The sequence below is a fragment of the Silurus aristotelis genome (genome assembly GCF_946808225.1).
Source record: "Silurus aristotelis genome assembly, chromosome: 17".
NCBI lineage: Eukaryota > Metazoa > Chordata > Actinopteri > Siluriformes > Siluridae > Silurus > Silurus aristotelis.
Window position 1 is genome coordinate 8935450 of NC_139590.1, and position 24489 is coordinate 8959938.

A 24489-nucleotide genomic window follows, 5' to 3' on the forward strand; every position below is an offset into this window, starting at 1 on the left:
GTCTACATTCAAAAGTACTGTTCAAATCAGATACTCTAAGACTTTTACTCAAGTCATATTGGAATTAGTGACTTCTAACTTGTAATGGAGTAAGTTTTACTGTAAAGTATCTAGACCTTTATTGAAGTATGATTTTCAGATACACGTTATACAGTACCTCTGCAACTTATTTCTAGTACTTTGTAGGATTTAAGCTATGAATTCATTGACATTATAGTAAAACAACAAATTATTATTGCATTACCATTTATGGCATTAGCACTGTTTTATACTGTGCAGGTGAGAGTTAAATGCCTTGCTCATGGGTCCAGCAGTAGCAACTTGGTGGTGCTGGTTTGGTACTGGGACTAGCTTTCGACAAGTCCAACATCTTAAAAACTCAACTACCATTTTCCCTATATGGTCAAAAGTAATGTGACACCTGACTTTTCCAGCCATATGTGGTTCTTTCCAAATTGTTATCGCAAAGCTGAAGGCACACAATTGTATATAATGTCTTTTGGATGAAGTAGCATGACATTTTCTCTTCACTTGAAATAAGTGGAAGATTTCCTTCTATAGAGCTCTGACCTCAACCCTATTGAACACCTTTGGGATGAATTGGAATGCTGACTGCACCCCAGTCCTCCTCACATCACCTACATCAGTACCTGACTTTAACTTTAACTTTTATCACTGTAGTCAAGTCAAGTCAAGTTTATTTGTATAGCGCTTTTCACAACAGACATTGTCTCAAAGCAGCTTTACAGAAAACAACAGTGAAGGTGAATGGTGTGCGTTTGTCCCTGATGAGCAGCCGTGGCGACAGTGGCAAGGAAAAACTCCCTTAGATGATATGAGGAAGAAACCTTGAGAGGAACCAGACTCAAAGGGGAACCCATCCTCATATGGGTGACATCAAAAGTTTGGTCATAAATCTTTCAACAATACAGAACAATTTGTGATCATCATAGATCCAGCATCAGCTTCTCCATGCCAGGGCCTTTAAACACTCGGCATCTACTTCTCCATGATCATCCATAGGTCCATAATCTTCACGAGGTGGGACGTGACTGGAGCTGGCCAAACCTCAGGATGCCTCGGGATGGGGAGAGAAAGAGAAGCAGTGGAGAGGAATTAGCGTAGCTGCTGTTCATGATATTAACAGCACAAGTTGATAATGTGCATGTGATCAGATGTTCTGGAGCACAAGGTTATGATGTGATGTGTGTGATGTGTGTTATGTGTAGGCTTTGCTAAAAAGATATGTTTTTAATCTGCACTTAAACTGGAAGAGTGTATCTGAACCCCGAACACTGTCAGGAAGACTATTCCAGAGTTTAGGAGCTAAATGTGAAAATGCTCTACCGCCTTTAGTGGACTTTGCTATTCTAGGAACTACTAGAAGCCCAGAGTTTTGAGATCTCAGGGAGCGTGACGGATTGTAGCGTGTTAAGAGACTGGATAGATACATGGGAGCCAAACCATTTAGTGCTTTATAAGTGAGTAGCAGTAGTTTGTAGTCTATTCGAAACTTAATAGGAAGCCAATGTAGGGACGATAAGATTGGGGTTATATGATCGTATTTTCTTGACCTAGTAAGAACTCTTGCTGCGGCATTCTGAACTAACTGAAGCTTGTTTATTAATGATGCAGGACATCCACCTAGTAATGCATTACAGTAGTCTATTCTAGAGGTCATAAACGCATGGACGAGCTTCTCTGCATCAGATATAGATAACATATTTCTTAGCTTAGAAATATTTCTAAGGTGAAAGAAGGCTGTTTTTGTAACTTGATTGATGTGATTTTTGAAAGATAAGTTGCTGTCTAAAATAACTCCCAGGTCTTTTACCGTTGAACTAGTAGTTACAGAACAACCGTCTAAATACAGGCTGAGATGCTGGAGCTTCTGTGTACTATTTTTTGGGCCGATGAGCAAAATCTCCGTTTTATCAGAATTTAATAGCAGAAAGTTATGGGTCATCCAATCTCTTATTTCTTCAACACACTCAGTTATGCGAGCTAATTGAGCTGTATCGCCTGGTTTGGATGAAATATATAGCTGGGTATCATCAGCATAACAATGGAAGCTAATTCCATGCCTTCTAATAATATTTCCTAATGGAAGCATGTATATTGTAAAAAGCAGGGGTCCCAGAACTGACCCTTGTGGCACGCCATAATTTACTAGCATTATCCTGGATAGCTCTCCATTTAAATCTACGAAATGGTAACGATTGGACAGGTAGGATTTAAACCAGCTTAATGCCTGTCCCTGAATACCGATGTAATTCTGTAAGCGATCGAGGAGAAGATCATGATCTATAGTGTCGAACGCAGCACTAAGATCTAGTAAAACTAATAGGGAGATGTAGCCTTGGTCTGAAGCTAAAAACAGGTCGTTAGTGATTTTAACTAGAGCAGTTTCTGTGCTATGATGGGGCCTAAAACCTGACTGAAACTCTTCAAAGATATTGTTCTCCTGCAAGTGGTTACATAGCTGGGCAGCAACAATCTTTACACTGTAGTGTATGTATAAAAGAGACTATTGAGACAGGGACTTACAGAGAGCTTTTTTTTACATAGGGACAATAAAAATCATCCTGAGCATCACTGTACGGTTTGGGATTTGTGTGATTTCTATTCAAAATGAAAATAAAAGCCTCTCTGTCTTTGAAACAACATGTTACAGTTAATTTATACAGGACTAAATGCACCAGAGCCAAACATTTTAACATAAATGATTATCTATTGTTCTATCCAGACTAAACTATCATACTTTATCAAATTGTCTGTATTGTCTTGTATAGTCTGTTTTTGTCTTGTCTTGTCTTTTTTTCTCATGTACAGGTTTTATTTATGTCTGTACCTTTGAGAGTCACAAACAGCTGGAACCAAATTCCTTGTGTGTGTCAACACACTTGGCCAATAAACCTGATTCTGATTCTGATTTAGTTTGACTTATCTGCTGGTGTGATTGTTACCAAATTAGCAAAACTCAGTGCTTGTTATTAAAATGTACAGATCTTTGTATCCAGAAAATAAAAAGAATGGAGTGCATTTTCAATAAAAAAGAATTCACTGTCCTGGCTCACACAGCTTCTTTTAATGTGCGATTTGGCTCACTTACAGCATGCATCAAAGGTGTTAAAACAAACAGTATTAAACTATCATAACTATTTTTATACACAAAATTAAATCTATTTTTAACTGTAATTTTTTTTGTAGTATTACTAATTAACTGTTGCTAATTTAATACCTGTTTTTTTTTCCAAACATTTTATTTATTCAATATTCATCAATAGCAGGTGATTTTATTAATGAATAAATAAAGTGTCAGACAATCCGGTGAAATTCTTGCCTTTTCTGAAAGACGAAAGACACACTATCCTTTGATCTGCCATATTGATGATATAGGAGAATTGTGACGTATGTACAGTGCCAGTCAAACATTGGGAAACACCAGTCTATTAATGTTTTCCAGAGGCCCATGCATGTTTCTTTCGTTTTCATAAAACAAACTAGATGAAGATTTACTTTGACCAAACAAATTTATAAATGTATAGATATATAGACTTTATAAATAAGAACACACTATTGTCACCCAGACAGTTTGTTTTTCCAAACATCAGCTAAAATACGTGGCTATGTCTCTTGTAAAACTTGGTAAAAGTGTTTGGTTCTAGTTGGATATTTCTTTCTGATCTTGCGACCCAGCTCATCCCAGAGCAGTCCAATAGGATGTGGGTGCGGTGACTGGGCAGGTCATTGCATGAGAGATAACACACCAGCTGACTGTTTGCTCTCAAAATAATGCTTACAGAGCTTTGATGTGTGCTTCGGGTCATTGTCTTGTTGAAGTTGGTTTTACTTAGTGGCGGTTCAGATAGAATTGCATGGTGCTGAAGTATTCAATGGCGGCCATGTTGGTTTAGTTTTCTTTCCCCGGACAAAGTCTTCATCCTTCTCTGCTCCAAAACAACCTCAAACCATTCAGCTTCCTCCTCTATGTTTGACTGTGGGTGTGAGGTAGAGACCTGCACAAGACAGGTTTTTCACAAAATAGTTTCTCCCGCAAAAAAATTATTTTATTATACTCGTGCAGCCTGCAGGTAAAATGTAGTTTCAATGCACTGACTGCTTATTCCTGCTACTCTGCTTTTTACTTTCATTTGCTTCCATTTTGAATATGAATAAAAAAGAAACGGAAAATTAAGAAATATGTTTAGTTTTATTTAAGATTATTTTGTGTAAATAATGAACATAGACATGAACAAGGAACTTTTCAGAACATCAGCTGGAACGATATTTTATAACAAATCAGGCCACGGTTTTGTTGTGTTGTTTGTTCCTTTCGTTAATAATGAAGTGATACCTGTAGCCCTCAGTGATTCTCCTCTGTCTCCTGTCTGAGACATTGTTCCTCAGTGCCCTTTAGTAATTACTGCATACTTTTGTGCAGTAGATACATAACAGTTTATTGTTTTTTAGTACTTATTATTATTATTTAAAAATAGAATATTTAAGACCATTTTGTGGGAGTCCCGTGAATGATTTTATTCTCCCACAACCCGCACACACGAGTATTTTCCCGCCCGCACCCGCACCCCATTATATCTTGTCCAGCACCGCACTTGTTTGCATCGGGTTCCGCAGGAGTGCAGATCTCAAGTGTGAGGTAGTAACATCTTTTCTCCTGTTCTCCTGTTCTCAAAAGTGTCAAATTTGAACTTATCTATCCACAGAACATTCTTCTAGTCATTAGCTGTCCAATGCTTATGTTTTTACCTTTCCCTAGTTTGCTGCATATAAACCGAAGGAACATGCATGTGTCTCCAAAATAATAAAAGGACTAGGTGTTTGCAAACTTTTGACTCTCACTCTATATAGGTTTTGCCAATTGTAAATTAAAACCTCGGCACAAAATCAGAGTGTAGATGAAAAAGTTGACAAACTTGCGAAAGTGACGCACAGAGGAAGTGTTTCCTTGCGTCATCTCTTTTTCTTTGGAAGACTAAAGACTAGAATTGTACTATAAGACAGATCAGATGCTGAGATGAGTAATACATACCACTTCAATTCTTCTTTTCAGTTCCAACTCCCTAAATTCAAAGCATGACTTGTACATGGTTGAATCCTTTTAGTTTGACTGACACTGCTTAAATTGATAAAAAATTTTTACATTTCTTAACATATCTTTAAATTCACAGAAATCTCTTTAATAGGGTATGCAGACATGCATTACAACCCGTTAGCTGCTCTCAGTGAGACTATCCATTGATAGGGCCTCTGTAGTAAGTAAAAAGCTCCACCCAACCTTGTGCCACTCTGGTAATTGATTTATCTGACCATTAGAACAGAGTCTGAATGAATCAGCACATGGCAGTGTGTCAGAACCGATAGGAAGAATCTGACAGCTGAAAGACTTTCCTCACTTCCAGCTACTTGATTGGCTTTCTCACACCAGGGCTCCACACCACCTTGTGCCTCTGTGGCATCAAATTTTACATCAAAACAGATGAGGCATCATCCGTGATTACTTCTTTCCAATGGAACACAGCTTTCAAGTGTTTGGTAGAGTCCAGCAAGGTCACCAGTGAAATGCTCTGTGAAGTAAGAAAGGACCTTTAAACCTTTAAGGCCTACAGGTCACTAATAGGTTACAGATGTTAAGAAATTCCAGCTTCATATATTCTGAGCGAGAGAATCAATTGTGATACCTTAGAAGGATTAGCGAGATAATGAAGGATTCTGAATGAATTTCTGAATGGATACCATAAATGATAAAAAGAAGACACACAGCACAGGCGAGGGGATAATAACAGTCTATCACTAGCTTTTGGAGTTGCAAGCTGCTACACAGATAACTCCATAAAGCATACATACTTCAAACAGTGTACAATTTGCATGAAAGAAAAGCAGGGGAACGATGGCAGAATGATAAATACAAAAATGGCTGGTTTGACTATGCTGGATAGTTTAGCAGCGACATTTTTCCACAGCATTTAAGCTAGTTTTTATTAGCTTACCAAATTACAGTTTTATGTACGTCCACAATTTAAAAAAATTGGGACACTGTGTAAAATGTAAATAAAAACAGAAATCAATGATTTGCAAATAATTTTTTTTTTTAATTATATTAACAATAAAACATATTTAACATATAAAATATATATATATATATATATATATATATATATATATATATATATATATATATATATGTTAAAAGCTGAGAATATATACCATTTTAAGGAAATTTTGAATTTGATGCTGCTACAGGTCTTAAAAAAATTGGGACAGGGCCATGTTTACCTCTGTGTAGCATCATGTCCTCTGTCTGTATACATCTTGGAATTGGAAGACGTTTTGGGAGAGGAATGTTGTCCCAATCCTAATATGTATGTAGTACTGGATTTTAGCTGTTCAACAGGTCTGGGTGAACTTTGTTGTGTTTTTTGTCATTGTACTTAATATAAGTACATAAGCATAGAAAAATATTAATAACATACTGTAAATCACTTCATATTGCTGTATTCATACTAAACTAGTATACTGTACCCAGGACAATTATTACTTTGTTCAAATATACTGATCTCTGTTTCAACAAAATCAAAAGAATGGAGCTTGTTTTCATACAGAAATAGGACAAGTATGTCAGATTTGTGTGGGCCCACTGTGCTGGCTCACACACTGTTTTGTTTTCATAATTTAGAGAAAAGTAGAGAAAGAAGAATAAGGCAAGGCATGACTTTTTATTATATTGCATCATGAATCATGAATAGTACACATGGACGAAGTTTAGGAGGGGTGAATAGGCTATTTAATAACTTAATAGTGTAACAGGCAAATTGTTAATATACAAAATTTCAATGAGGGCTATTGATTAATTATATATATATATATATATATATATATTTTTTTTTTTTTTATTTATTTATGTGACCCCTGTTTTGGGAAGCTGCAACTCCACTTCCAGAACAATGTGGCTGGAGCAAGTGATTTGACCCTCTTTTTCTCTCTCGCTCTTTCTCTCTCGTATCCTTTCATTTTCATTCTCACACTAACACACACACAGACACACATACTTTGGACAGTGTGTAGTTATTAGCCGAACGCTTACCCCATAACACAAACAGCACAACAGTGGAACTCATTAAAGATGGCGTGGCTTTCTAATGAAACCTCATTAAAGTGCAGTCCGCTCGCAGCAGAACCCGAAACTCCTGCAAATGTACCAGTGTGCATGCAGGGGGAAAAAAAGAAAGTATAAAGAAAGAGCCATTTAGTATCATATACACATATTAGCGTGTTATAGCCTCCAGTGTAGCTGTAAATTACATCTAGTTTGTGAGAGAATATGACACATGCACACTCCTGCACATTAGTGTTCCATTTGTTCCCTCTCATTCTTTCTCGCTCTTTTATTCTCTTCATTCTCTCTCACTCCATCGCTCGCTGAGGCACATTTTCTGTCTAAGTTCTCTTCATTAAGCAACACACAGCACTTAACATTTCAGCCAAAGCCAAGCCCTAATCCCTCATCAGCAGCAGGGCAACTCGGCTTTTACTTCCATAACACAACTCTTCATCCTTCTAGAATCTCATATATGACTCTCTAACTAACCCGAGCCCACGTTCCCGCTCTCTCGCTATGAGAATGCAAATAGGATGGGGGGGCAATACACGTTACTGAAATGAGAAATGAAGAAAGTGAATGGTGAACGCAATGAGAGAGAGAGAGAGAGAGAGAGAGCGAGAGAGAGAGAGAGAGAGAGAGAGAGAGAGAGAGAGAGAGAGAGAGAGAGAGAGAGAGAGAGATGCACAGCATAGATTTGGTGGTCTTAGGTCACACTCGCTGTTGCTTTCAAACAAAAATGGAATTTCAATCCTCTCATTCCTTCTGTAGAGGAGTCCTCTAGAGAACACACACAAACACACACACACACACACACACACACACACACACACACACACACACACACACACATATATATGCACACACTGAAGCCAGTCATGGTGACCTTGAAGCTCCAAATCCATGCCCCAAATCTTTTACAGCTTAGACCGATTTTTGTTCACAGAAAGAGCAAGCCACACATCAGACACACCACTCATCATAGGCACACACACACACACACACACACACACACACACACACACACACACACACACACACACACGGCTGGCCACCATAAGGACAGATTATATTTGTTGTATTCGTCAGGCTTCCTGCAGACAAAGGGTTTGAGTGGAAGCATGTTGTCAGACATGCTGAAACACCTAATAAAATGGCTTTAAGCTGCCTGTCCCTCGGCAGCGGACTGCACAAACACAGCACCGATATTACACTCTCGTACTCAGGCCACGCTAGCAAACAGCCAATGGGCTTCAACGTTGTCTCTCGCAGCAAGATTTTGGTTTTGTTTGGTCCAGTGTGAAAGCCGTTTTTGAACTCTGATGTCGAAAACATCTGAAAGCCACCTTCTGGCCTCTGATTCAAATATGCCCAGGTGCAGCTCATGAACAGGATCTGATTTCAAGCCGTAGGGGGGCTATTAGAAATAACAAAGACTAAAGCCCGATGTGATCCGGATTAGTTTTACTGATAAATGTAATTAATACCAACAAACATCTCAGTGTTTAATTCCATTTCCTTTCATAGTCTTGCTCCACAGGACATTACTGACCTTTTCAACTTTTACTCTTCTACCAGAATGCTAAGATCTTCTATTTGTCTCTGTAGCTTTTCTAAGATGAAGATAAAGCTTTATTTTTAAAGCTAAAACAGTCTCTCATTTTACATTTACATTCATTCCATCCTTTTTCAAAGGAACTTCTAAAAACTAAGCTGGTGAGGTTAAGGGCCTTGCTCAGGGGCCCAGAACTGACCGCTTGGTGGTACTAGGATTTGAACTGGTGACCCAGCAATCCAAAGTTTTAACCACTGAGCTCCCACTTCCCACTTTACAGGAGGTCTCTCTGTCTTTGGACATGTTTTTTGTTCATCATGTGATGTTAGTTCGTGCGATGCTCTGTGATAATCTACAGCGCTGGATTTAAAATGTGGTCTATGAATAAACTTTGTCTTGACTATGCCTTGAGACCACCACAATCCCAGTTTATTTCAATCTCGTCTGTTAAGTTTCGACTCTTCAGTACGAATACATTTTAAGAATCATTCTCTTGTGTACATTTCTTTCATTTATACAAAGATCACTTTTCCATTGTAAATCTACCATAAATACTACAAATATGTTCCAGCATCATTAGCTGGCAGACATACACTATGTGGACAAAAGTTTGTGGACACCTAACCATGAGTTTGCTTTGTTCTTTATAATGTGTTATAATAACCTCCACTCTTCTTTTCTCATTTAGCCGCAAGTGCATTAGTAAAGTCATGTAGTGGTGTAGGTGAGGCGAGGAGGCCTGAGGTGTTTCACGTCATCCCAAAGGTGTTCAGTAGGGTTGAGGTCAGAGCTCTATAGCATGCCACTCAAGATCTTCCTCTCCAAACCATGTAAAGAACATGTTCATAGAGTTATATTATTATATTACATTATTATACACCTATAAAATGGTGTACCTCCGACTTTGTGGTAACACTTTGAGAAAGAACCACATATGGCTGGAAAAGTCATGTGCCCCAATACTTTTCTTCAATTCAGTGTTTGTTTAAAAGCCAAATCCAATCGGAACAATTCAAGTCTAATTTATATGTCGTTACACATCACCTGCACATACTGTACATCTCAGATCTTTCTTACTATCAGCTCCTCTTTTACTAAATGTCCCTGACCTTTCAGCTCTGCAACTGACAATAACATTTTTCTAATGCACAGTGCATCAGCTATATTACATCCCTAAATATAAGAATAATCCAGTATGATTTAATTAAATATCTGACTTAAATATATATAGTAAGAATTCTAATATATGTGATAGTGCTTTTGGAAAGATCTTCATTCCTACATAAAAACTGGAAATACAGTTCAATTGCTGTGTTTTGGGAATACTGGTAAACATCCCATCCAAATGTATACATGCATTCCAACCAGTCTAGAGTCTACATGAAATCCAATCTATATCAGTAATCTCCTGCAAGAGTAAGGACAGTTAAAGATACTATAACAAGTGAGGAGGAAATGGAAATCCAAGTGCAAAAGTACAAACGAAATGCATGAAAACAGAAAGTAACTGTCAGTGATCTCGCAGGACACGATGCACGGCCAGATAATTCTGTCAGAGATATGTGCGGGTGACTTGGTGAGTGAGGGACTGGATCACGGGTGCAGGTCTAGGTGAGTGAGGACCCAAATGCAGGATGCACACCGGGAGTAAGGAAAAAAAACAGGCTTTAATAAAGACAAAAAGGTAACTGAGCAATGAGGCAAACCAAGACTTTAGCTCGGGGCCAGATTATCCCTACCCCCTGAGATTATTATTGCCACCCTGCCTGCTCTGGATTCTGTTCCTGTTTCTGCTCCTGCTCCTGTTCCTGACCCCTGGTCTGCTCTTCCTCCCTAGTTACCCGGTTTGGACTCTGGACTGTTTTTGGTTTGTGTTTTGCTCTGCCCTGTAATGCTCAGTTTGCTGGTTTATAGATTTTTTTGGACCGTTTTGGTTTTTGGTTTTGGTTCTCTCCCTGTATTGCCCTGTTTGCCTGTGTTTTGACCCTGGACTGTTTTTGGACTGTGATTTTGCCTTGCCCTATTGGTCAGTTTTTTTTAATTAAAGCCTGTATTTTCCTTACTCCTTGTCGCATGTTGCATTTAGGTCCTCAATCACCATCACACCCGCAAGCGTTTCTGACAGTAACAAAAAAACATAACCTGAACGAGAAGCCATCAACTGTGGAACATAACACCCACCATGGAGGAGAAACATGAGACAAAGGGTGCTGTGAAATGTGAGACTTATAGACATGTGCTAAACAAGAGTGAAAAGTGATTAGTGATATGTGACTGTCATTTGATGGTGTAATGGCTCATGGGAATTGTTTTCCAGGGCCATATTTCTGACAGAGAGAATACTTGCAGGTTTTTGTTTTAGTTGACTGTTTCTTATCAACGAATTCCCCTTTTTAAATAATAATTATTTATTTATTTATTTTTGAGATAATTTGGTTCATAACTAAGAATTAAATCCCAAATTTGGCCTATGCTAGAATGGACCATCTTGGCTGGGAGGATTGCCAATGACATCATATTGTGTCCCTGAGAGTGTTTAGTTTGATGTTTATGCTTCCATTTGACAATAACCATTGTGCTTTTTGGGAAATTTGAATCTGGCAGTAATCTGAATGTCTTGATTCCTATTCTTTTAGTCAGAAACCATTCCCTGTAGCTCAGAATGGCTCCACCTGAACAGACTAAAGATTCATGGTGGTTTTTTGTGTAGGGTTTAACTCAAGAACCATGAGGATGGATTTGGATTGTAATGAATATAATCAGTTTGCTACAATGGCTCAAGGCTACAATTGTCTTGAACAATTTCGCATTCAAGTGTCCCTCAGTGAACAGTTTATAACCTCAACAATGATAGACTATAATGAATAGACATTCAGTGTCACCCAGATGAAGATGGGTTCCCTTTTGAGTCTGGTTCCTCTCAAGGTTTTTTCCACAGACCATCTCAGGGAGTTTTTCCTTGCCACCGTCACCACTGGCTCACTCATAAGGAGAAATAAATGTATAGGGACAAATGTATGAAGCTAAAATTAATATCAATTTAATCCGCTTTATTTAAAGTAATTTTGTAAAGCTGTTTTTGGGACAATGTCCACTGTTAAAAGTAAAATCCAATAAATAACATTCAATTGAACTGAATTCAATGGTCAATCTTTGGTTTGAGTTTCATTATAGTGGGGAAAGCTACCAAAAAAAAGCATTCAAATGCAAGGACAGCAGGAAAAGTGCTAAATTTATTTATTTATAATTTGTTTTTCATTCACTCTGTGGCTCTGTTCAAACCGATGGCCAGTTTTTTAATAAAATGCATTACGCATTAATTGTTACAATTGATTATGATTTCAAAAGGGCATCATGTGAGTTAAAATCAACTCTGCACTGACATTGCTTTTGTCAGAACAATCCCAGAACCAGGCTTGGTATATCATTAACTCAAATTCCAGACGAAAGAAAAGGCAAAACACGGCTTACAAAAGATCGCTTAGCATGCATTAGCGAAGGCACGCTGAGCATCTGAGGCACCTGATAAAAACTGGCCACTTAAACGTGTTGCCGTGGCAACTCTGTTATTGGAAAAGTAACGGAGAGGCACGTTTGTTTGCAAGCTCGCACGGCGTGTTTAATTACACATCTATGAACGGAATTGATCTCATTTGCATATGGAAATGTATCACAGGCCTGCAGAACGGTTTTGGCAGTTGCTGATTTGCTTTTTCGTCGCTGGGTGTGAAAATGTGTAGGATGGAGGAACAACAGAGACCAAATGAAGAGAGAGAGAGAGAGAGAGAGAGAGAGAGAGAGAGAGAGAGAGAGCAAGAAGCCAAAATGTGTGTGTGTGTGTGTGTGTGTGTGTGTGTGTGTGTGTGTGTGTGTGTGTGTGTGTGTGTGTGTGTGTGTGTGTGTGTGTGTGAAATGCTAGCCTGGGAATGGAGAATGAAGCTATTTCAAGTCTAACATATTTAGGCACCAGGGAGTATAGACAGTTTTAACTTTAGCAACACACACACACACACACACACACACACACACACACACACACACACACACACACACACATATACTGGACTGGACTGGACTGGAACAGCACAGTGTGGCTTTAATACAAGCACATGGACGCTTTAGTGACAATCACACTGGGACACTTAATATATATATATATATATATATATATATATATATATATATATATATATATATATATATATATATATATATATATACACACACACACACACACACACACACAGATATATATATATATATATATATATATATATATATATATATATATATATATATATATATAGTATATACAGTGAGGAAAATAAGTATTTGAACACCCTGCTATTTTGCAAGTTCTTCCACTTAGAAATCATAAAGGGGTCTGAAATTGTCATCGTAGGTGCATGTCCACTGTGAGAGACATAATCTAAAAAAAAAAATCCAGAAATCACAATATATGATTTTTAAACTATTTATTTGTATGATAGAGCTGCAAATTAGTATTTGAACACCTGTCTATCAGCTAGAATTCTGACCCTCAAAGACCTGTTACTCTGCCTTTAAAATGTCCCCCTCCACTACATTTATTATCCTAAATTAGATGTACCTGTTTGAGGTCGTTAGCTGCATAAAGACACCTGTCCACCCCATACAATCAGTAAGAATCCAACTACTAACAGCACATGTCCAGGCACGTCTTCATTTTGCCAATGACCATTTGGATGATCCAGAGGAGTCATGGGAGAAAGTCATGTGGTCAAATGAGACCAAAATAGAATTTTTGGGTCATAATTCCACTAAACGTGTTTGGAGGAAGAAGAATGATGAGTACCATCCCAAGAACACCATCCCTACTATGAAGCATGGGGGTGGTAGCATCATGCTTTGGGGGTGTTTTTCTGCACATGGGACAGGGCGACTGCACTGTATTAAGGAGAGGATGTATTGCGAGATTTTGGGGAACAACCTCCTTCCCTCAGTTAGAGCATTGAAGATGGGTCAAGGCTGGGTCTTCCAACATGACAATGACCGGAAGCACACAGCCAGGATAACCAAGAAGTGGCTCTGTAAGAAGCATATCAAGGTTCTGGCGTGGCCTAGCCAGTCTCCAGACCTAAACCCAATAGAGAATCTTTGGAGGGAACTCAAACTCCGTGTTTCTCAGCGACAGGCCAGAAACCTGACTGATCTAGAGAAGATCTGTGTGGAGGAGTGGGCCAAAATCCCTCCTGCAGTGTGTGCAAACCTGGTGAAAAACTACAGGAAACGTTTGACCTCTGTAATTGCAAACAAAGGCTACTGTACCAAATATTAACATTGACTTTCTCAGGTGTTCAAATACTTATTTGCAGCTGTATCATACAAATAAATAGTAAAAAAATCATATATTGTGATTTCTGGATAGTTTTTAATATATTTTTATTATTTTTTATTTTTATATTCTATTTCTATTTTCATGTTTGGAGGTTGGACAATCGTAAAAAGCATTTCACTACATGTTGTATGAATGCGTATGTGACAAATAAAATTTGAATTTGAATACACACACACACACACACACACACACACACACACACACACACACACACACACACACTCACACACACACACACACACACACACACAAAGACATGCGGGCACACCTAAGCTCTTTTATAATCTCGCTTTCTCTCCTATTATACCTCATCTAGCAGGTCAGTGTGCTGTAAATCCTAGAATAGAAAGCCCTTTCTCTTTTTCTCCTTTTCCTCCTGCATGGTGTTCGATATGGCAGACTCATGAGCAGTAAACAGGCACGTCACAAATCCTCTGAGGCCTTTCCTACACAATACTTGGGGCATGGATGTGTCACCGCACAGATGTTCTTCGCATGTGCGTACGTGCGAGCACGAAACTAATTGACGGTGACAGGAGGACAGGGGCAGGGCTCTCTGAAGTTCTCCGAGGTGCATGTACACAGGGAGACAATGACTTGGTGTGTGTGGAGCTCGCAGCACCCTGGCTTATGTTGCACGTCAGTTGTTACTGATGTAAGAAATGGGTTAATGAAGAAATTAATATAGCGAGAGATATAGAAGGACACAAACACACACACACACACAGACATACACAGACATACACTATATAGACAAAATTATTGGGACACCTGACCTTTCCTGCTATATGTGGTTCTTCTCCAAACTGTTACCACAAAGCTGGAGGCACATACTTGTGTTCACTTTAACTTGGAAACCCAAACTTGTTCCAGCATGTCAATGCTTCTGTGCACAAAGTGCACTCCTTGAAGATCTGGTTTACATGGTTTGGAGAGGAAGATACTAAATAGCTTGCTATAAAGCTCTGATCTCATCCCTTCTGAACACCTTTGGGATGAATTGGAATGCTGACTGCACCCTGCATCAGTACCTGACCAACACCCTTGTGACTGATGAAAACAAATGTCCACAAGCACACTCCAAAATCTGATGGAACATCTTCCCAAAAGAGTAGAGGGAATTAAAAGAGAATATTGGGACTGCATTTAGAATGTGGTGCTCAAAAAGCACATACCATACTTATGACTAGATGTCTGCAAACTTTTGGCAATATAGTGTACATGCACACACATACCGTATTTTTTGGACTATAAGCTGCTACTTTTTTCCCACGTTTTGAACCCCGCAGCTTGAACAGCGAAGCGGCTAATTTATGGATTTTTCCTGGGTTTTTCCCGGTTTCACAAGATTCAAGCCAAAAAACTGATGGAAATTTTTAAACGCACGACGATGCCAAAAGATAAACTTTTATATATAGATAAAGATAAAGAAATACAGTAGTTGTGAAAGGAAGGAGGAAGACAGTGAACCATGACTTTCTTGGTAGGCTACTGTTTAGATACAAACCGTTGTAATGCGTTGAGTCTGCTTTAAGGGAGAGCTCGCTAACTCCAGTTGCAACAGAAATCATATAAGCACAAACAGGTTTCTAAAACTCGTGCTTTTTTATTTTTCTTGGCAACAGCGTTACGGGTTAATCAAAGAAACTTAGAAATGAGCATCAGAAAATAATAAGGACATATTCCTCGGCCTTGCACACATGCAGTAATAGCGGAAAATTGCGGCGGCAGCCTATTCCCAAAATGCCGCTCTGCTTTTTAAAGGAGCCACAACATATTTCACCCGTTACACCGTGTAACAGACACTCTCTTTCGTTAAAGCCTGTGTAAAGTTCATTTGTTTCAATGTAGACAGCGGCTTATAGACAGGTGCGGCTTATTTATGTTCAAAATAAAAAAATATTTGTCAAATTCAGTGGGTGCGGCTTATATGTGGTGCGCTTTATAGTCCGGAAATTACAGGTACTCACTTATGCAAACTCATTAATGTCCAAGGAAGGATTCTTTAGGTTCAGCATCATGGTTCTAATCACTCGATGTGTTTTACATTGTAATTGTGTCAACATTAGTGCTATTCAAATATAAACTTAGTGTGATAGACCTCAGCCTTCCTGCCTCACGATCAGGACACAGCTCATGTACATTTCCTTATAAAAACAAAAAAAATATTTCCAAATAGCACATGTTATAGTTTAAGGTATCTATTTACCTGAACTTCCACACCGATAAGTGCTTCTTGAACATCCCATTCCACACATAGTCCAACCTCCACTCTTCTGGATAGGCTTTCCGGTAGATTTTGGAGTGTGACTGTGGCGATTTGTGTTCATTCAGTCACAAGATCATAAGTGCGAACAAGCACTGGTGATGTGTCAGGGGGCTTGGGGTGAAGTCAGTCTTCCAGTTCATGCTAATGGTGTTCAGTGAGGTCGAAGTGCAGGACACTCAAGTTCTTTCAGTTCAACCTTGAAATACCATATGTTCATGAAGTTTGCTATGTGCACAGTCATAATGAAAAGGTTTGTGACTTTTAGTGCCAGTCGACAGCATACAGAGACATCCTATACTATTGTTCCCTTCCAACTTTCTCACAAGAACCATGAACCATTATGGTCAGAAGTCCACCTGTTATGTAATGAAAATAAATTATACTGTAATATAAAGCTAAAATTTTATAAATGTGGAATTCAATATATAAAGCTTTTGTTGTATATACACCGATCAGGCATAACATTATGACCACCATAATGTTTCCCAGGCCTCCTCACCCTGTATGCTACTTGTGTATTTAGTGTATTTATAGTATATTTATATCTATCAGATGTTATGGGGAGAAAATGACACTAAATGGCAGATCCTTTTGATTACTGAAATGACCTGTGCGCTTAATGCCATGGAGTTCGGGATGTTTTTCTTGTCTAGAGCTGCTTGGGAAGGAATGTATTTAAGGTTGTGTCTAGACGATCAAGTTTGAAAAAAGAAAAAAAACATCAGGGAATGAAAGAGACTGATAAAGCAAGAGAAAAATTGGATGAGGGACATTTTGACCGATAAAGCTGATTGCATTTTTCTTTGCCATCATTTGGTGTAGTAAGTAGGATAAAAAAAACTTTTGCTTCGATCCTACTCAGTACTTTACTCACCATATTTAAAATATATAGTTTAATAGCATATACTGTATATTTACTATTTATACACACACGTTTAACAGTAGCCTAATACATAGTATAAGTGCAAAGAATTGATGTTAAGCAAAGACGCATTGGGAAAATAATAACATGAAATGTTTTCTACATAGAAAGTTTACTATAACCAGGTACCCTTCTTACAGATTTTAATTAAATCGGCTGCCATGACAAGGTGTGCAGAGGAGGGACATGGGGTATATTGGTAAAAAAATTCTGAGAAGCTGCTAGGCAGGAGGGAAAAAAGAAAGCCAAGGAGGAGGTTCATGGATATGGTGAGGGAAAACAGGCAGGTGGTCGGTTTGAAAAAGTCAGATGTAGAGGACAGGGTGAAATTGAGACGGCTGGTCCACTGTGGCGACCCCTAATGGGAGCAGCCAAATGAGGAAGAAGAAGAAGAAGAGGAAGAAGAATTGCATTGGCTGCTACGATATTTCTAAACATCTTAAAACCTAAAAGACTTTTACTGTCCAACTTACTTGTGTATTTCTAAATAAAACCTGACAATTAGCATTTGTATGTAAAAAGAAATATGTTACTTTCTTAACAGACTTTCAAGGATTGATGTCCATAAAATACATGTTCAGAAATTTTTATAATCATCAAATAAACAAATACATGCCTAAAGCATGTGCACAGATCTCCAGCAGACCTACATATTTTTTTCCTACATATTAATCTGTTGTATGGTTTAAAGACAGTGGCATTGAGTAAAAGACAGGAGGTGGCGCTGGAGGTAGCAGAGCTGAAGATGTTGAGGTTTTTGTTGGGAGAGACAACAATGGACAGGTTTAGAAATGGGTTTATTAGAGGGACAGGCATGTAGGACGTTTTGGAGACAAGGTGAGAGAGGCGAGATTGAGATGGTTTGGACATGTGCAGAGGAGGGACATGGGGTATATCAGTAGGAGAATGCTGAGGATGGAGCCACCAGGAAGGAGGAAAAGAGGAAGACCAAGGAGGAGGTTTATGAATGTGGTGAGGGAAGACATGCAGGTAGTTGGTTTGAAAGAAGCAGATGTAGAGGACAGGGTGGTATGGAGACGGATGATCCGCTGTGGCGACCCCTAATGGGAGAAGCCGAAAGAAGAAGAAGAAGAAGAAGAAGAAGAAGAAGAAGAAGAAGAAGAAGAAGAAGAAGAAAAAGAAGAAGAAGAAAAATCTAAAAACTACAAGCTTCTTCATTGTATAAGTAAAGTTACACGAAAATATTCCAAAATCTATACTTTGACTTCCCCTCTGTGGCACAGAAACATCCTCCAACCAAAACAATCCACTGTCTAATTACAATCTAATTACAACTTAAAGTAATTAAGCTTATTATCATTTCACTTTCACAGCACTTACCTATTCAACATGTTGATCAAAATGTGACATTCACAGCATGAGGAAATTACATTTGCCTTATCCAATATTATAACCTTCTATTTGTAAGAACATGACAGAACAAGGTCAGGGAAAGAGCATGAAATATATTATATGGACAGAATTATTAGGACATCTGACTATTCCAGCCATATGTGGTTCTTCCCCAAACTGTTACCACAAAGTTGGAGGCACACAATTGTACAGGAGGTCTATAGATGCACTAGCATATTCGTTTCCCTTCACTTGAGCTAGGAGACTCAAACCTGTTCCAGCATGACAATGCCTCTGTGCACAAAGCCAAAACATCTCCCTAGAAGAGTGAAGTTTATTATAACAGTAAATGGGGAGTAAATGTGGAATGGGACGTTCATTTGAAGACATATGAATACACAAACTTTTGTATATATAATTTTTCTCAACTATGACTTAGATCATAGCATATCAATAAAAGCCTACGCTTTTCTTTTTGCCTATGCTTGGGTCCTCCTCCATCGGCAGATACCTTTAGTAGGATCTTTAGTTCTTTGAAAAGTGACCACCTCCCATGTCACCTGATTTTACACACACACACACACACACACACACACACACACACACACACACACACACACACACACACACACACACACACACACACACTTTCACCACACATAACAGCAGATCAATGATGAGCACTAAAACTACTCGTGACCACTTCAGCTCTGCACAGGATGAGTCCAAGGACAGATGGTCCTGCCTCTGCTCTGCTGCTGCGTGGTGGTTTTAATTATATCACCAGTAAGCAACTTTATGATCATCTCACTTCATGTAAATAAGTAATTAATTAAAAACCCATTATACAGGAGGAATGTTTGCTGTACGTTCTCCACTGTACAGAAGTGATGCAGGCGAAATACGAACATGCCAGTTTTGTTAGTTTATTAGTTTTTTAATTTGGATTTATAATTATATTGTGATTACTGAATTATACATGGCTCATTCAAGAACAAATATGCAAACATCAGCTTTGAATGTGTTTTTTATTTTGGTTTACATTGTCAGTGGAAGGAATTATATATATTACCAAATAAGTATTTAGAATAAATCATTCTTTATTTTATTCAAGTGTTTTATTACACATAATTTATATGCATTATAATTATATATACATAATATATTTATTTATATCTGTGTGAAAAATGTTGATACACAAACAATAAAAACTGACATCTGATTTAATTATTCCACATTCATTTGGTAGTAAATGATTTTTGATTTCAATGCCATGTTCTGTTCATTGTTTTCTACATATGTTCCTGCTTCTGGCAACATATGAGAACCAATTATTTACTGTAGAATCTACATTAAGCTTGATAAATTATGATCAGCTACTGCAGTACGAACCTGGAAGCTTTCTCATAAATTACTATGTGTGTAAACATGCAACATCTGACTCGTAATTCCTATAACTTAGCATTGTAATATGATGGAAAATATATATTGAATAAACCACTAATGACTTGTTTTGGGTTATTGAATATTTATGAGCAGGTAAACAACTGATAATTGGGCACTGAGCAGCATTTCCGAGAGCATGACCAGTTTGCACTGTTCTACAACTGGCTAAGGGGTCTACACATTTGTGCTGTAGATAGCTAACATACAGTGAGAAAACTCTGCTCCTTGCTGAGGTAGTTGAATTAGTTCAGGTAGTTGATAGTAGTGTGTGCCTTCGTTTTTATAGGAGGTGGACACGGTTTTGGTACAATAATTATATGTAATATGTAATAAAGAAATGATGATGTAATGCAGTCGCACAACGTGGATGCTTTATCGGAGTGAACCACAAAACGATAAAACGAGGGCAAAAGGCTAATATTTGATGTGTTGCATATGAAGACTTCACAATGATTTACTAATTGAAATTAACTTTACTGTATTGTGTATTGTATCATCTTTCTTAGAATGTCAGATTTATGGGCAAGGACTAAGTTTCCCATCAGCCACTGCACCTTAATGTACTATCTTATGTTTGTTTATGCACCTGAGTCACATTCAAGTTCATTGACCCTTTGTGTGCATGTGTGTGTGTGTGTGTGTGTGTGTGTGTGTGTGTGTGTGTGTGTGTGTGTGTGTGTTTGTGATAGATAGATAGATAGATAGATAGATAGATAGATAGATAGATAGATAGATAGATAGATAGATAGATAGATAGATAGATAGATAGATAGATAGATAGATAGATTTTTGGTGACAAGGTGAGGGAGGCGAGATTGAGATGGTTTGGACATGTGCAGAGGAGGGACATGAGTTATATTGGTAGGAGAATGCTGAGGATGGAGCCACTAGGACGGAGGAAAAGAGGAAGGCCAAGGAGGAGGGTAATGGATGTGGTGAGGGAAGACATGCAGGTAGTTGGTGTGAAAGAGGCAGATGTAGAGGACAGAGGGGTATGGAGACTGATGATCCGCTGTGGCGACCCCTAATGGGAGCATAGATAGATAGATAGATAGATAGATAGATAGATAGATAGATAGATAGATAGATAGATAGATAGATAGATAGATAGATAGATAGATAGATAGATAGATAGATAGATAGATAGATAGATAGATAGATAGATAGATAGATAGATAGATAGATAGATAGATAGATAGATAGATAGATAGCAGTACAGTTTGTAAAATATGTCCTATTGGATCTAGTTTACAGCTAAATCACCATCATCATTTCATATCTAAATGAATTAATATTAAAGTTACATTTTCAACTGGCGCTCTCATTCCAACAGCAGTGTCATCCAACTCTCCCCTGTGTGCCTGCACTTCTCATTTCTCAGCTTGCAGCACTCTTACCCTCTTGCAGTCAATTATGAACAGTGAAAAGGCCACCAAGCTTTTTTCTTTTCTCACTTATTTTTTTTCCTGTGGCGAGTCTGGCGTCATTTAAATAATATTTAAAATATATCTCATTTAAAGCAGCATGGGAGAAAAAAACAGCATGCCTGTCTTTAATCATGGTCCAGAACAAAGGAGAAGAAAAACAAAGGAAGGAAATTCTGACACTGACTACGTCCTGCATCAGATTCTACTGAACCACATTGTATCATAGGGTTTATTTGCTGTGGGTGAGGATGAGCAGCTGAAAAATGGCAAGTTACAATAAAAGAGGGGAAAAAATTGATTGATAATAGTGTGATATATGTTCCCTCTCTCTCCCACTCGCCTTGGCTGTCATTTCTCTACCTCGTTTCTTTTTTTTTCACTCCAAAATGGCGCTTGGTAAAATCAATAAGCCAATATGTTTAGTCATAGATAACAGATGATCATAAGATAAGGCATAATGATTCCTAAAGAGACCACAAGTGTTCAAGAGAACAAGTGATATGAACATGAAAGCAAAAAAAAACAAAAAAAAGGGGGGGCGGATTAAGCTCACCAAAAAGGTAAGCTAATCTCATGAGAACACCAATCGCTGCTAAAGTAATGATGATATGGGAGACAAATGAAAGCAATATCTTGGAATAGAATTAGACGTCGCATAAAACGTGGATATTGAAGATTTAGAGCGTTTGTGCCAGATGCTACCGGCATCATACAGATGCACATGCGTTGTTGTATCATAAGCCAGACTCAAAGATCTCTGACAAACATGACAATCTATTATTTTGTCCTGGAATTTAACATAAACATAAACTACAAATAGAATACAAAGGCTTGTGAAGACTGGTATTTGGCCAACCATCACCTGCATATGCAAATCTACCTTTTTACATATAATTAAAACCTAAAAGTCTAAAATATATTTTAAACATGAAAGTTTAAAAACATAATCTGACTATGTAGATGTGAACGATAATATAAGTGCAGGTTGGTTATTTTATGCAGCAATAGACATTGATATTTCCACTGACGAAACACTGTGTCCAATTTGTCCAATATTTGATCTTTTCCAGGTTGAGCTGATGTTTACTGGAAGACATGCAACATGGCCAAATTTTTGTAAACACTTGAACATAATACCCATCTGGCATCTGGAAAGTATTCACAGCGCTTCTCTTTTTCCACATTTTGTTATGTTATAGACGTATTCTATAAATTAATTTTGACTCAAAATTTTAAGAACAATAACCCCATAATGACAACATGAAAGAAGTTTGTTTGAAATTTTTGCTAATGTATTAAAAATAAAATAGGAAATAAAATCACATGTACTAATCACATGGCTGGCCTACAATGCTAAAAACAAGCGCAGCAAAAGGGAACAAGAAGTTGTAGAAGGAATCCGTGATGTAAACATGCCTGAGAACAGAGACATCACCTGATCATCATCATCTTTTCTCTGCTTGTGTTCTATATGGTGGCTGTTTAGCCTGGATACATTCATTAGGTAACAGAATTTGAAATATATATTATATATGAGTTCCAGTTTCCAGTGTGACTCTAAAACAGAAAGTAGTAACGGCTATTTTTTATTTAAGTACATGTCAGAGCCCGAACTTCATTAATTTAACTTGAAAAAGTGTAGTCAGTACTTCAACTTTTACCAGTCTTTTAAAACATGAGCATCTGTATTTCTACTCTAATGGAGGGTGTGTGTTCTTTTGCCATCTCTGCACCAGGAACTGAGGCCCAAACATGTTCCAGCAATTGAGTAATTTTACATTCATAGATGATTTCATTTACAAAAAAACAACAACCATGTATTTAGAGGATTGGACAAGTATATATGCATTTATTATGAGCTTTATGTTCAAAACAAATGCGCCATCTGTTCAGAGTCCATTGGGCTTTTCATTTACATTTACATTTACATTTACATTTGCGGGATTTAGCAGACGCCCTTGTCCAGTGCGACGTTCAAAAGTGCTTTGAGTCTCTATCAATGAATAAATCGCTAGATAACAATTTAAGATAAATCAGCCTGCAACTCCATTAAGGGTTGTTTTTTTTGTTTGTTTTTTCAAAAGTGGTAGCGTGAAGCTCTGGAGCAATATGAAGTATAACCACTTTGCAGTGTCTAATTAATAGCCATGAACTACTCACTAATGGCTAAATTTTACAAGAAGATTACTCCGATCCTATGTGAAACCTTTCACCAGAGTGTGTACCTCTCTGAGAGAGAAGATTTTTAGGAAGGAAAGAACATTCAACTATCCAAAGAACATAGGAAGCTCTGGTTTAATGTCTGAATCCTGAATGAGAAGGATTAATTCTCTCATTAAGGTTTTGAGATATTGATTGGAAGATTGAAAGGTCCTCAATCTGAGCCTTCATCCTTTTCCACAAGTACTATACAGGGCCTGATTCTGCTTTCGAACACCACATTTTGTTCAAATCTGCAATCTCCGATCAGGCAATTCACCCCACTTAAGACGACTGATATGAAAACCCTCGAGACGTTTCTCCCAGTCCCCCTTTTACCAGCTGAATCCTTTAAGAGAGCAATTCCTCAATCACTTTAACTACTGCTTAGTGATGCTGTGTGATACAGTGTGTGATGTTTCAGCGTGTGTGTTGTCTCGTTTTAAAACGTCCTCGAGGGAATTTCTGTGCTGCTACGTCTGGTTGATTTGCCAATGCGCAGGTTTTTTGTTCCTCCCTTCAGGAACTTATAACTGCCATGTGCATACGTCAAAACTAACTGCTATTAATCTGCTCTTTGTCACACAACATGGATCTTCTCGTATAGAACTGCTTTTTTTTTTTTGCATGTAGAGGCACATGATAGCTGGGGGAGTCTTTAAAACACTTGCTGTTATTACTGCCTCCGGACGCAGGCCTAATGAGTTGTCGGCTCTTGTGATAAGCTTTCACTTAATTGTGTCTTTTGAACACAAGCATGAACAGTGTGTAGACTCATTACAGACGATTGCACTTCTAGAGTTTCAGGACTGAACGAATTA

General features: G+C 38.1%; 1 long non-coding RNA gene across 1 annotated transcript in view; it reads left to right on the forward strand.

Annotated features, from left to right (window-relative positions):
• LOC310740592 overlaps nucleotides 1-22573 on the forward strand; it is a 37621-nt gene extending 15048 nt beyond the window's left edge. The window contains exons 2-3 of the long non-coding RNA XR_014537686.1: nucleotides 20136-20214; nucleotides 22540-22573. This is a non-coding gene — a long non-coding RNA (uncharacterized lncRNA). The remainder of the gene's footprint in view (nucleotides 1-20135; nucleotides 20215-22539) is intronic.
• The last annotated feature ends 1916 nt before the right edge of the window (nucleotides 22574-24489 follow it).